Source organism: Trachypithecus francoisi, unplaced genomic scaffold (genome assembly GCF_009764315.1).
Source record: "Trachypithecus francoisi isolate TF-2019V2 unplaced genomic scaffold, Tfra_2.0 Lachesis_group20, whole genome shotgun sequence".
NCBI lineage: Eukaryota > Metazoa > Chordata > Mammalia > Primates > Cercopithecidae > Trachypithecus > Trachypithecus francoisi.
The window spans coordinates 69,769,824-69,782,168 of NW_022681466.1; the positions used below are offsets into that span (position 1 = coordinate 69,769,824).

The 12,345-nt window shown below is 45.8% G+C and overlaps 1 pseudogene; it reads left to right on the forward strand.

Annotated features, from left to right (window-relative positions):
• The first annotated feature begins 745 nt into the window (after positions 1-745).
• LOC117066546 lies at positions 746-2,849 on the forward strand (annotated as a pseudogene).
• The last annotated feature ends 9,496 nt before the right edge of the window (positions 2,850-12,345 follow it).

Sequence of the window (12,345 nt, forward strand, 5' to 3'; positions counted from 1 at the left end):
GGGCGAATCACGAGGTCAGGAGATCGAGACCATCCTGGCTAACACGGTGAAACCCTGTCTCTACTAAAAATACAAAAAATTAGCCGGGTGTGGTGGTGGGCACCTGTAGTCCAGCTACTCGGGAGGCTGAGGCAGGAGAATGGCGTGAATCTGGGAGGCGGAGCTTGCAGTGAGCCGAGATCGTGCCATTGCACTCCAGCCTGGGTGACAGAGTGAGACTCCATCTCAAAAAAAAAAAAAAAAAAATGACCGGGTGTGGTAACCCGCACCTGTAGTTCCAGTTACTCGGAAGCTGAGGCAGGAGAATCCCTTGAACCCAGGAGACAAAGGTTGAGGTGAGCCGAGATCGCACCACTTCACTCCAGCCTGGGCAATAGAGTGAAACTCAGTCTCAAAAAAAGAAAATTATATGTATGTGTACATCTTTTTTTTTTTTTTTTGAGACGGAGTCTCACTCTGTCGCCCGGGCTGGAGTGCAGTGGCTGGATCTCAGCTCACTGCAAGCTCCGCCTCCCGAGTTTATGCCATTCTCCTGCCTCAGCCTCCTGAGTAGCTGGGACTACAGGCACCCGCCACCTTGCCCAGCTAGTTTTTTGTATTTTTTAGTAGAGACGGGGTTTCACCGTGTTAGCCAAGATGGTCTCGATCTCCTGACCTCGTGATCTGCCCGTCTCGGCCTCCCAAAGTGCTGGGATTACAGGCTTGAGCCACCACGCCCGGCCATATATGTGTATATCTAAGGATCATGTCTGCAAGTCAGGATTCCTGATCCAGACACAATGACCCTGATGGGATGGAGCATGGAGGTGTCATGGAGAGTAAATGGAATGAGATTGTAGATAGCTTTGATGACATGAACCTATCGGAGTCCCTTCTCCGTGGCTTCTACGCCTATGGTTTTCAGAAGCCCTCTGCTGTCCAGCAGCAAGGCATTCTACCTTGTATCAAGGGTTATGATGTGATCATTCAAGCCGAAGCTGGGACTAGGAAAACGGCCACATTTGCCATATCAATTCTGCAACAGATTGAATTAGATCTAAAGGCCACCCAGGTTTTGGTCCTAGCACTCACTCAGGAATTGGCTCAGCAGATACAGAAGGTGGTCATGGCACTAGGAGACTGCATGGGTGCCTCCTGTCATGCCTGTACTGGGGGCACCCACGTGCGTGCTGAGGTGCAGAAACCACAGATGGAAGGCCGGGCACGGTGGCTCAAGCCTGTAATCCCAGCACTTTGTGAGGCCGAGGCGGACAGATCACGAGGTCAGGAGATCGAGACCATCTGGCGAACACGGTGAAACCCCGTCTCTACTAGAAATACAAAAAAATTAGCCAGGAGTGGTGGCGGGTGCCTGTAGTCCCAGCTGCTAGGGCGGCTGAGGCAGGAGAATGGTGTCAGCCCGGGAGGCGGAGGTTGCAGTGAGCCGAGATTGTGCCACTGCACTCCAGCCTGGGCGACAGAGTGAGACTCCGTCTCAAAAAAAAAAAAAAAAAAAGAAAAGAAACCACAGATGGACGCTCCCCATATCATCGTGGGTACCCCTGGCCGTGTGTTTGATAGCCTTAACCGGAGATACCTGTCTCCCAAATACATCAAGATATCAAGATGTTTGTACAAAGCTGATCTCAGGTGATCCGCCCACCTCAGTCTCCCAAAGTGCTAGGATTACAGGCGTGAGCCACCACACTCAGCCTGGAAACATTTATTCAAACATCAAGATGTGTGGACGAAGCTGACGAAATGTTAAGCTGTGGATTCGGGGACCAGATCTACGACATATTCCAAAAACTCAACAGCAACATCCAGTTTGCCGTCAGCTACAGTGCCTTCTGATGTGCTTGAAGTGACCAAGAAATTCACGAAGGACCCCATTCAGATTCTTGACAAGAAGGAAGAGTTGACCTGGAGGGTATCCGCCAATTCTACATCAACATGGAACGAAAGGAGTGGAAGCGGGACACCCTGTGTCACTTGCATGAAACCCTGACCGTCACCCAGGCGGATGTCTTCATCAACACCCGAAGGAAGGTGGACTGGCTCCCTGAGAAGTTGCATGCTTGAGATTTCACTGTCTCTGCCATGCATGGAGATAAGGGTCAAGAGGAACAAGATGTGATCATGAGGGAGTTTTTTTGTTTTGTTTTGTTTTGTTTGTTTGTTTTTGAGATGGAGTTTCACTTTTGTTGCCCAGGCTGGAGTGCAGTGGCGCGATCTCGGCTCACTACAACCTCTTCCTCCTGGGTTCAAGTGATTCTCCTGTCTCAGCCTCCGAAGTAGCTGGGATTACAGGCATGCGCCACCACGCCCGGCTAATTTTTTACTTTTAGTAGAGGTGGGGTTTCTCCATGTTGGCTGATCTCAAACTCCCGACCTCAGGTGATCTGCCCACCTTGGCCTTCCAAAGTGCTGAGATTACAGGCACGAGGCACTGCGCCTGACCAGTGAGGGCGTTTTGTTCTGGCTCTAGCAGAGTTTTGATTCCCACTGACCTGCTGGCCAGAGGCATTGCTGTGCCGCAGGTTTCTTAACTCATCAACTGTGACCTTCCCACCAACGGAGAAAACTATATCCACAGAATTGGTTGAGGTGGACAGTTTGGCCGTAAGGGTGTGGCTGTTAACATGGTGATAGAAGAAGACAAGAGGACTCTTTGAGACATCGAGACCGTCTACAACACCTCCATTGAGGAAATGTCTCTCAATGTTGCTGACCTCATCTGAGGGGCTGTCCTGCTACCCAGCCCCAGCCAGGGTTCAATCTTGGGCAACTGAGGAGCAGCAGGAAGGGGGACGGAAGGGGGCCAAGGGATGGACATCTTGTCATTTTTTCTTTGGATACATGTCACTTTTTGAGGCAAATACATGTATATATATATAATTTTTGAAGTTCTAATATGAAGAAACATAGTAAAAAAGGATATATCAAATTTATCTGGCATGCTACCACATAGACCAGGCAAAGGGTAGAACAAACTTTCTTTTTTCTTTTCTTTTCTTTCTTTCTTTTCCTTTTTTTTTTTTTTTTTGAGACAGAGTCTCACTCTGTTGCCCAGGCTGGAGTGCACTGGCGTGATCTCAGCTCACTGCAACCTCCACCTCCCAGGTTCAAGTGATTCTCCTGCCTCAGCCTCCTAAGTACCTGGGATTGCAGGCATGCACCACGACACCTGGCTAGTTTTGTATTTTTAGTAGGGACGGGGTTTCTCCGTGTTGGTCAGGCTGGTCTTGAACTCCTGAGCTCAGGTGATCCACCCATCTCAGCCTCCCAAAGTGCTGGGATTACAGGTGTGAGCCACCACACCTGGCCAGGTAAAACAAACTTTCTGTCCCTTTCTGCTAGTTTTATTTAACTAGTGGAGTAAAAGATTAATTCTCACCTAGAAGGCTTAAAGGAGGTTTCATTAAGGAGTAGTTTAAAGTAGGACTTTACAGGCATAAGCCACCACATCCAGCCAAAGGTGTAACATTTTTTTTTTTTTTTTTTGAGACGGAGTCTCGCTTTGTCACCCAGGCTGGAGTGCTGTGGCCGGATCTCAGCTCACTGCAAGCTCCGCCTCCTGTGTTCACGCCATTCTCCTGCCTCAGCCTCCCGAGTAGCTGGGACTACAGGCGCCGCCACGTCACCCGGCTAGTTTTTTGTAGTTTTTAGTAGAGACAGGGTTTCACCGTGTTAGCCAGGATGGTCTCGATCTCCTGACCTCGTGATCCGCCCGTCTCGGCTTCCCAAAGTGCTGGGATTACAGGCTTGAACCACCGCACCTGGCCAGGTGTAACTATTAAACTCAGTAGCAACAGCCAGGCGCAGTGGCTCATGACTGTAATCCCAGCACTTTGGGAGGTCAAGGCGGGAGGATCATCTCAGGTCAGGAGTTTGAGACCAGCCTGGCCAACATGGTGAAACCCCATCTCTACTAAAAATACAAAAATTAGCCAGGTGTGGTGGTGTGTGCCTGTAATCCCAGCTACTTGAGAGGCTGAGGCAGGAGAATCGCTGGAACCCGGGAGGCAGAGGCTGCAGTGAGCTGAGATTGAGCCACTACACCCCAGCCTGGCCAATAGAGCAAGACTTTGTCTCAAAAAAAAAAAAAAAAAAAGAGGCCGGGCACAGTGGCTCACACCTGTAATCCCAGCACTTTGGGAGACTGAGTCAGGGGGATCATAAAATCAGGAGTTCAAGGCCAGCCCTAGCCAACATGATGAAACCCCATTTCTACTAAAGATACAAAAAAAAAAAATTAGCCAGGCATGGTGACTTGCACCTGTAATCCCAGCTACTCCGGAGGCTGAGGCAGGAGAATTGCTTGAACCTGGGAGGCGGAGTTTGCAATGAGCCAAGACCTTGCCGTTGCACTCCAGCCTGGGTGACAGGGCAAGACGTGCTCTCAAAAATAAAAATAAAATAAAGTCAGGAACAAGACAAGGATGTCACCTATTACGATTCATAGTAACAACTGCTCTCAAAATTCTAATCTAATGCAATAGGATAAGAAAAAGAATTGGAAAGGAAGAGACACATTACTTTCCTCTTTTTTAGAGGAATAAATATTCATAAAAAATTAAAACGGCTGGGTGCAGTGGCTCACGCCTGTAATCCCAACATTTTGGGAGGCTGAGGTGGGCGGATCATGAGGTCAGGAGTTTGAGACCAGTCTGACCAACATGGTGAAACCCCATCTCTACTAAAGATACAAAAAATTAGCTGGGCATGGTGGTTCACGCCTGTAATCCCAGCTACTGTGGAGGCTGAGGCAAGAGAATTGCTTGAATCCAGGAGGCGGAGGTTGCAGTGAGCCAAGATTACACCATTGCGCTCCAGCCTGGCTGACAGAGCCAGACTCCATCTCAAAACAAAAAAAAAAAGAAAGAAAAAAAAGTTAACATGTAAAGTTACAAGTAAACATTCCCGTTATTATATCTATTTCATTTCTCAGAGGTAATCACTTTCAACAGTTCAATGTGTCTTTTTCAGACGCTTTTCTATGCATATTTAGGCATATATATTTCTGAGTGTATATACATTGATTTTGAAAAATAAAACTGGGATCATAAAATATTATTATCCTGCAACATATTTTATCAACTTGACAAAATCGCATGGACCAATTTCCAGTTTGGTACTAGAGATCTACCTTATTCTCTTTAATGGCTGCATAGTATTTCATAGTATTAGCTACTATAATTTATTTAACCATTTCTTTTTTTTTTTTTTGAGACAGAGTCTTGCTCTGCTGCCCAGACTGAAGTGCAGTAGTGCGATCTTGGCTCACTGCAACCTCCACCTCCCAGGTTCAAGTTATTCTCCTGCCTCAGCCTCCTCCTGAGTAGCTGGGACTACAGGCTTGTGCCACCTCACCTGGCTATTTTTTTGTTCTGTTTTTTTGTTTTCGGTTTTGTTAGTAAGGACGGGGTTTCACCATGTTGGCCAGGCTGGTCTGGAACTCCTGAGGTCAAGTAATCCGCCACCTCAGCTTTCCAAAGTGCTGGGATTACAAGTGTGAGCCACTGCACCTGGCCTATTTAACCATTTCTTACTGATGAATGTTTTATTTTATTTTAATGTTTGCTATTAAGGAAAAGTGCTTAATGAATACCTTTATCCGTATGTCTTTGCTCACTTGTGAATAATAATCTTCTAGAAGTGTAATCGCTAGGTGAAAGGATATGCAATTTTAGATTTTTCACAGTCTCAAATTATCCTCCAAAAATACTTACCAATGTATACTCATAGGGTTTGAGAACATCCATTTACTCCCCTTCTTACCAATGCTGAAACATAAATTCTTGCGACTTTGCTCATCTAGTAGATGAAACACACACACAAAAAAACCCCAAAGATTATTATTATTTGTAGATTATATGCTCACTTTCCTGGAAAACTCAAGAAAATTCTCTTAAAAAAAAAAAAAAGAAAAGAAATAAATGAAGTTAAACTGGAGAGCCAAGTGTGTGTGAAGGAAAGCGCGTTTACGCTTGGCAAAGGTATAAATTATACTCCAAAGGACAATTTCTCAGTATGAAATGAGCCAAAAACATTGGCCAAGGCAGGCGGATCACCTGAGGTCGGGAGTTCAAGACCAGCCTGACCAACATGGAGAAACCTGTCTCTACTAAAAATAAAAATTAGCCAGGCATGGTGGCACGTGCCTGTAATCCCAGCAACTCAGGAGGCTGAGGCAGGAGAATTGCTTGAACCCGGGAGACGGAGTTTGCGGTGAGCCGAGATCGCGCCATTGCACTCCAGCCTGGGTAACAAGAACGAAACTCCGTCTCAAAACAAAAAACAAACTAAAACAAAACAAAAAACATTAAAAAACGCTTCTCTTCTGACCCAGCAACACAAAATCCAGAACTTTTTTTTTCTTTTTTTGTTTTTTGAGACGGAGCCTCACTCTTGTCACCTAGGCTGGAGTGCAATGATGCGATTTTGGCTCACCGCAACCTCCACCTCCCGGTTCAAGCGATTCTCCTGCCTCAGCCTCCTGATTACCTGGGTTACAGGCACCTGCCACCAAGCCCGGCTAATTTTTGTACTTTTAGTAGATATGGGGTTTCCCCATGTTGGCCAGGATGGTCTCAAAGTCCTGACCTCAGGTGATCCCCCAACCTTGGCCTCCCAAAGTGCTGGGATTACAGGCATGAGCCACTGTGCCTGGCCCAGAATTTTTTTTTTTTAGGAAAATAAGAAAGTGTGCAAAAATTTATCTACAATAATTTTTACTGAAGCATGGTTTATTGCTATGAAAAATAAAAACAACCTAATTGTCCAACAACAAGGGAACAGATAAATAAATGATGGTTCATCCACAGAATCAAACACTACACATTTATTCGAAGTTATCTTTTTTTTTTGAGACAGAGTTTTGCTCTTATTGCCCAGGTTGGAGTACAATGGCACGATCTCGGCTCACTGCAACCCCCACCTCCTGGGTTCAAGCGATTCTTTTGCCTCAGCCTCCCAAGTAGCTGGGATTATAGGCATGCACCATCACGCCCACCTAATTTTGTATTTTTAGTAGAGACGGGGTTTCTCCATGTTGGTCAGGCTGGTCTCGAACTCCCAACTTCAAGTGATCTGCCTGCCTTCTCCCAAAGTGCTGGGATTACAGGCATGAGCCACCACACCCGGCCCAAAGTTATCTTATAGATTAAAATTTGTTGACAAGTTAATGTTTTCAAACTACAGTGTTCAATGAAAAAGTCACAAAAGTTTGTGCAATATGAAAATAATAAAAATATACATAAGTAGTTATAAATTGCCCATTGACTTTAGTTTGGTCAAATGTAGTCTATTCTAAGGGTAAATTCTTTTCAGAGCACAAGTGAAAATGCCCATCCAAATGTAAGCTTAACTAACACTGACATCCAAACTAAGCTACCAGGACTGGATGCAAATATAAAACTCAGAGATGATCCTGGCATAAAAAGAAATGCCTGTTCTGGGACCTTAAAATTAGGCTTCTTAATGAAATTAACAGCTGTTTGAAAAACATCTCTCCGCTTGTTTACAAAGATCACAAGCTTTGCCAGGGTATCTCAGGATTGTTTTAAGCGTCCCCAGAGATCCTGGGAGTCCCATATTGCTTTTTCTCATTTAGATGCTTACCCAGTGGTTGGAAGAATCCAAACAAGATGCTTTCAGCTAAACATTGCAGTGTCCTCGGCAAAAAGGAGGGCCAGTGTTAGCTCTGTGACAATTCTCTGTTTTCCCAAACCATGAATCAGCCCCATTGTCTCACCCGCCTCTGTGCATCATTCATTCTGTTCATCCTAGCTAACATCATTCATTCTGTTCATCCCAGCTAACAGCAAAGGCAGGAACATGGCAGAGAAACTAAAACTGCTATTTAATTCTGCTTGTAAGGAGAGTCAGGATTTCTCATGGGCTGCTTTGGAGAGATGTCTGGAAATGTGTCAGAAAGCTGATTTTGTGGAAGGATCATTTATTTACAGTAAACTTAAATGTACTATAAATTCCTAATTTACAAATGAATACCTGGCAATTGACCAGCATTTTTCATCCGAAGGTAAGAAGCCTCCAAACGTGAATATATAAACATTTTCTGGCACCACATTGTGTCCGTTTTTTCCCTCCCCTCTCCACTGCCTTTTCTTCCTCCCAGTTTTTCCTCACTCCTCCTCTTCATCCTCTCTGCTCCTTCCCAGCTGGAAACAAGTGGTAGTTTAACCTGGATAATACCCTCCTTTGTTCACTTTGTAGAGCTAATCTTCACTCAGCTGGCCTAAACCTTTCATGCAATTTATTTCATAAGGAACAGAAGAGGGGAGGATTCCGTCTCTGGCTCGCAGCACCCATTGCCCAAAAAGTCAGCTCTGTTTCTCAATCCCCATGGGCTGGGTCCAAGCCTTGTCTTTCTACTCCATGATAACTCATTTTACTATTGTGGTAGGTAGGACTCTTTGGTTCTAAAGAACAGAAACCTATTTGAGTGAGCCTAAGAAAAAGAAAGGGCAGTTTTTAAAGGATAGAGAGGTGTTTTCATAGCACTGATGGACAGGTATGCAGCAGGGTCCTGAAAGCATCTGGAACCAGGACCACCAAAGCAATCTTTATCATTTCTATTCTTTTTTTTTTGAGATGGAGTCTTGCTCTGTTGCCCAGGCTGGAAAGCAGTGACGCTATCTCGGGTCACTGCAACCTCCGCCTCCTGGGATCAAGTAATTCTCATGCCTCAGCCTCCTGAGTAGATGGGATTACAGGCATGGGTCACTACACCTGGCTAATGGCTCACACCTGTTGTCTCAGCATTTTGGGAGGCCAAGGCGGGCTGATCACTTGAGCCCAGGAGTTGAAGACCAGCGCAGGCAAAACTCCAGCTCTTGGAAACAAAGACAAAAATTAGCTGGGCATGGTAGTGTGCACTTGTGGTCCCAGCTACTTGGGAGGCTGAGGTGGGAGGATTGACTGAGCCCAGAAGGTCAAGGCTGTAGTAAGCCGTGATCCTGCCACTGCACCCCAGCCTGGGAAATAGAGCAAGAGCCTATCTCAAAATAATAATAATAATAATAATAATAAATTTAAAAAATAATAAACTGCCTGTTTTCCAAAGTGACTGTACCCTTTTCATATTCCCACTTGCAATGTATATGTATGAAACTTCCAGTTATTCTGTACCCTCTATAACATTTCATATTATGAATTTATTTTTATTTTATTTTATTTTACTTTTTTTTTAGACTGAGTCTCGCTCTGTCACCCAGGCTGGAGTGCAGTGGCAAAATCTCAGCTCACTGCAAGCTCCGCCTCCCGGGTTCATGCCGTTCTCAGCCTCCCGAGTAGCTGGGACTACAGGTGCCCGCCACCACGCCTGGCTAATTTTTTTTGTATTTTTTAGTAGAGACAGAGTTTCACCGTGTTAACCAGGATGGTCTCGATCTCCTGACCTTGTGATCTGCCCACCTCAGCCCCCCAAAGTGCTGGGATTACAGACATGAGCCACCGCGCCCAGCTTATTTTTATTTTAACCACTCTAAGTGTGTAATGGTATCTCATTATGGTTTACATTTGCACCCGATGGCTAATAACATTGAACTTTTTTCATGTACTTGCCATCTTTTTCTCTTACCTAGTGGAGGTCTATTTATATATTTTGCCCACTTTTTTCATTTTTTAAATTTTACTAGCGATGGGGGGGCGGGTCTCACTATGTTGGCCAGGCTGGTCTCGAACTGCTAGCCCCAAGTGATCTGCCCCCACCTTCAGCCTCCCAAAGCACTGGGATTACAGGTGTGAGCCATCATGCCCAGCCCCAGATACAAAGCTTTTATCAGATGTGTGCTTTTAAAATATTTCCTTTCTTTTTTTTTTTTTTCTTTTTTTTTTGAGACGGAGTCTCGCTCTGTCGCCCAGGCTGGAGTGCAGTGGCCGGATCTCAGCTCACTGCAAGCTCCGCCTCCCGGGTTTACGCCATTCTCTCGCCTCAGCCTCCCGAGTAGCTGGGACTACAGGCGCCCGCCATCTCGCCCGGCTAATTTTTTGTATTTTTTTAGTAGAGACGGGGTTTCACCGTGTTAGCCAGGATGGTCTCGATCTCCTGACCTCGTCATCTGCCCGTCTCGGCCTCCCAAAGTGCTGGGATTACAGGCTTGAGCCACCGCGCCCGGCCTATCTTTTCATTTTCTTAACAGTGTTTTGGAGGGCAGAGGTTTTCATTTATTGAGTCTAACTGAAACATTTTTTATGGTTCATGGTTTTTTGTGTGTCTTATCTATGAAATATTTGCCTATCCATAAGTTATAAATATTTTCTTCTGGAAAGTTTATAATTTCAGGTTTAAATTTAGGTGTATGATTCATTTCAGGTTCATTTTTGTATATGGTACACGATATGGATCACGGTTCCCTTTCTTGCATATTAATATCCAATTGTTCCAGCACCATTTGCAGAAACCAACTTGTTCTTAACTATCACATTATGTTACATACAACAGATTTCTTCCCTATTTGTACTGAAGTCTGGTGAGATTTGTGGATATACAAGTGACACACTTTGCTATTCTGTACAATTTACGAAGTACTGTTTATTTAATTACATAATTTCACTTGAATCTCAATTAGCCCTTTGAGGTAAGAATAAAATATTATTACTTCCATTTTTCAGATGAAGAGATGGAGAGTAGCTGGGTCCTTTGCCCAAGATGACAAAACATTCAGTGAGAGCATCAAGATTCAAACCCAGGTCTTCTGCAGTCAGTGCTATTTTCTTCTTCTTCTTTTTTTTCTTTTTTGGGGGTGGGCACAGAGTGTCACTCTGTCGCCCAGGCTGGAGTACAGTGGCGTGATCTGGATGCACTGCAACCTCCGCCTCCCAGGTTCAAGCGATTCTCCTACCTCAGCTTCCTGAGTAGCTGGGACTACAGGCACGTGCCACCACGCCCAGCTAATTGTTGTACTTTTAGTAGAGATGGAGTTTCGCCATGTTGGGCAAGCTGGTCTCGAACTCCTGACCTCAGGTGATCCACCTGCCTTGGCCTCCCAAAGTGCTGGGATTACAGGCCTGAGCTACCATGCTGGGCCAAGCTGCATTTTCAAAGATCCAAGCTGTTCCTAAAAATAGACTCTACTGGCCGGGCGCGGTGGCTCAAGCCTGTAATCCCAGCACTTTGGGAGGCCGAGACGGACGGATCACGAGGTCAGGAGATCGAGACCATCCTGGCTAACACAGTGAAACCCTGTCTCTACTAAAAAATGCAAAAAAAAAAAAAAACTAGCCGGGCGAGGTGGTGGGCGCCTGTAGTCCCAGCTACTCGGAGGCTGAGGCAGGAGAAGGGCGTGAACCCGGGAGGCGGAGCTTGCAGTGAGCCGAGATCCGGCCACTGCACTCCAGCCTGGGCGACACAGCAAGACTCCGTCTCAATAAAAAAAAAAGACTCTACTTGGGAGTCCTGGAAGCAAAAGTTAATGCTCACTATTTAATTTTGAGTTTACTGCACCTTGAAGACTGGAAAGGTACAGAGATTTGGTGTAGCTGGGATCTGAGAGGATGGTCATTTGGGCTGCCCACAAGAAGTGGCCTCTTGTTTCCACCCTGCTATATGAATTGGCCATGGTCATGCAAACTTCATTTTACAAAAACATCACTGGAATTATTTTCTTTAAAACATTCCTGGTCGGCATCCTGGCTAACATGGTGAAACCCCATCTCTACTAAAAAAAATACAAAAAGCTAGCCGGGCGAGGTGGCTGGTGCCTGTAGTCCCAGCTACTCGGGAGGCTGAGGCAGGAGAATGGCATAAACCCGGGAGGCGGAGCTTGCAGTGAGCTGAGATCCCGCCACTGCACTCCAGCCTGAGTGACAGAGCAAGACTCTGTCTCAAAAAAAAAAAAAAAAAAAAAACATTCCTGGTCGGTCGGGCGTAGTGGTTCACGCCTGTAATCCCAGCACTTTGGGAGGCAGAGGCCAGCGGATCATGAGGTCAGGAGTTCAAGCCCAGCATGGCCAACATAGTGAAACCTCGTCTCTACTAAAAATATAAAAAATTAGCTGGGCATGGTGGCAGGTGCCTGTAGTTCCAGCTACTCTGAAGCAGAAGAATCACTTGAACCCGGGAGGTGGAAGTTGCAGTGAGCCGAGATTGTGCCACTGCACTCTAGCCTGGGCAACAGAGTGAGACTCCGTCTCAAAACAAAACAAAACAAAACATTCCTGGCCAAGCGCGGTGGCTCACACCTGTAATCCCAGCACTTTGGGAGGCCGAGGTCGACGATCACAAGGTCAAGAGATTGAGACCATCCTGGCCAATGTGGTGAAACCCCATCTTTCCTAAAAATACAAAAATTAGCTGGGTGTGGTGGCGCGTGCCTGTAATCCCAGCTACTTGGGAGGCTG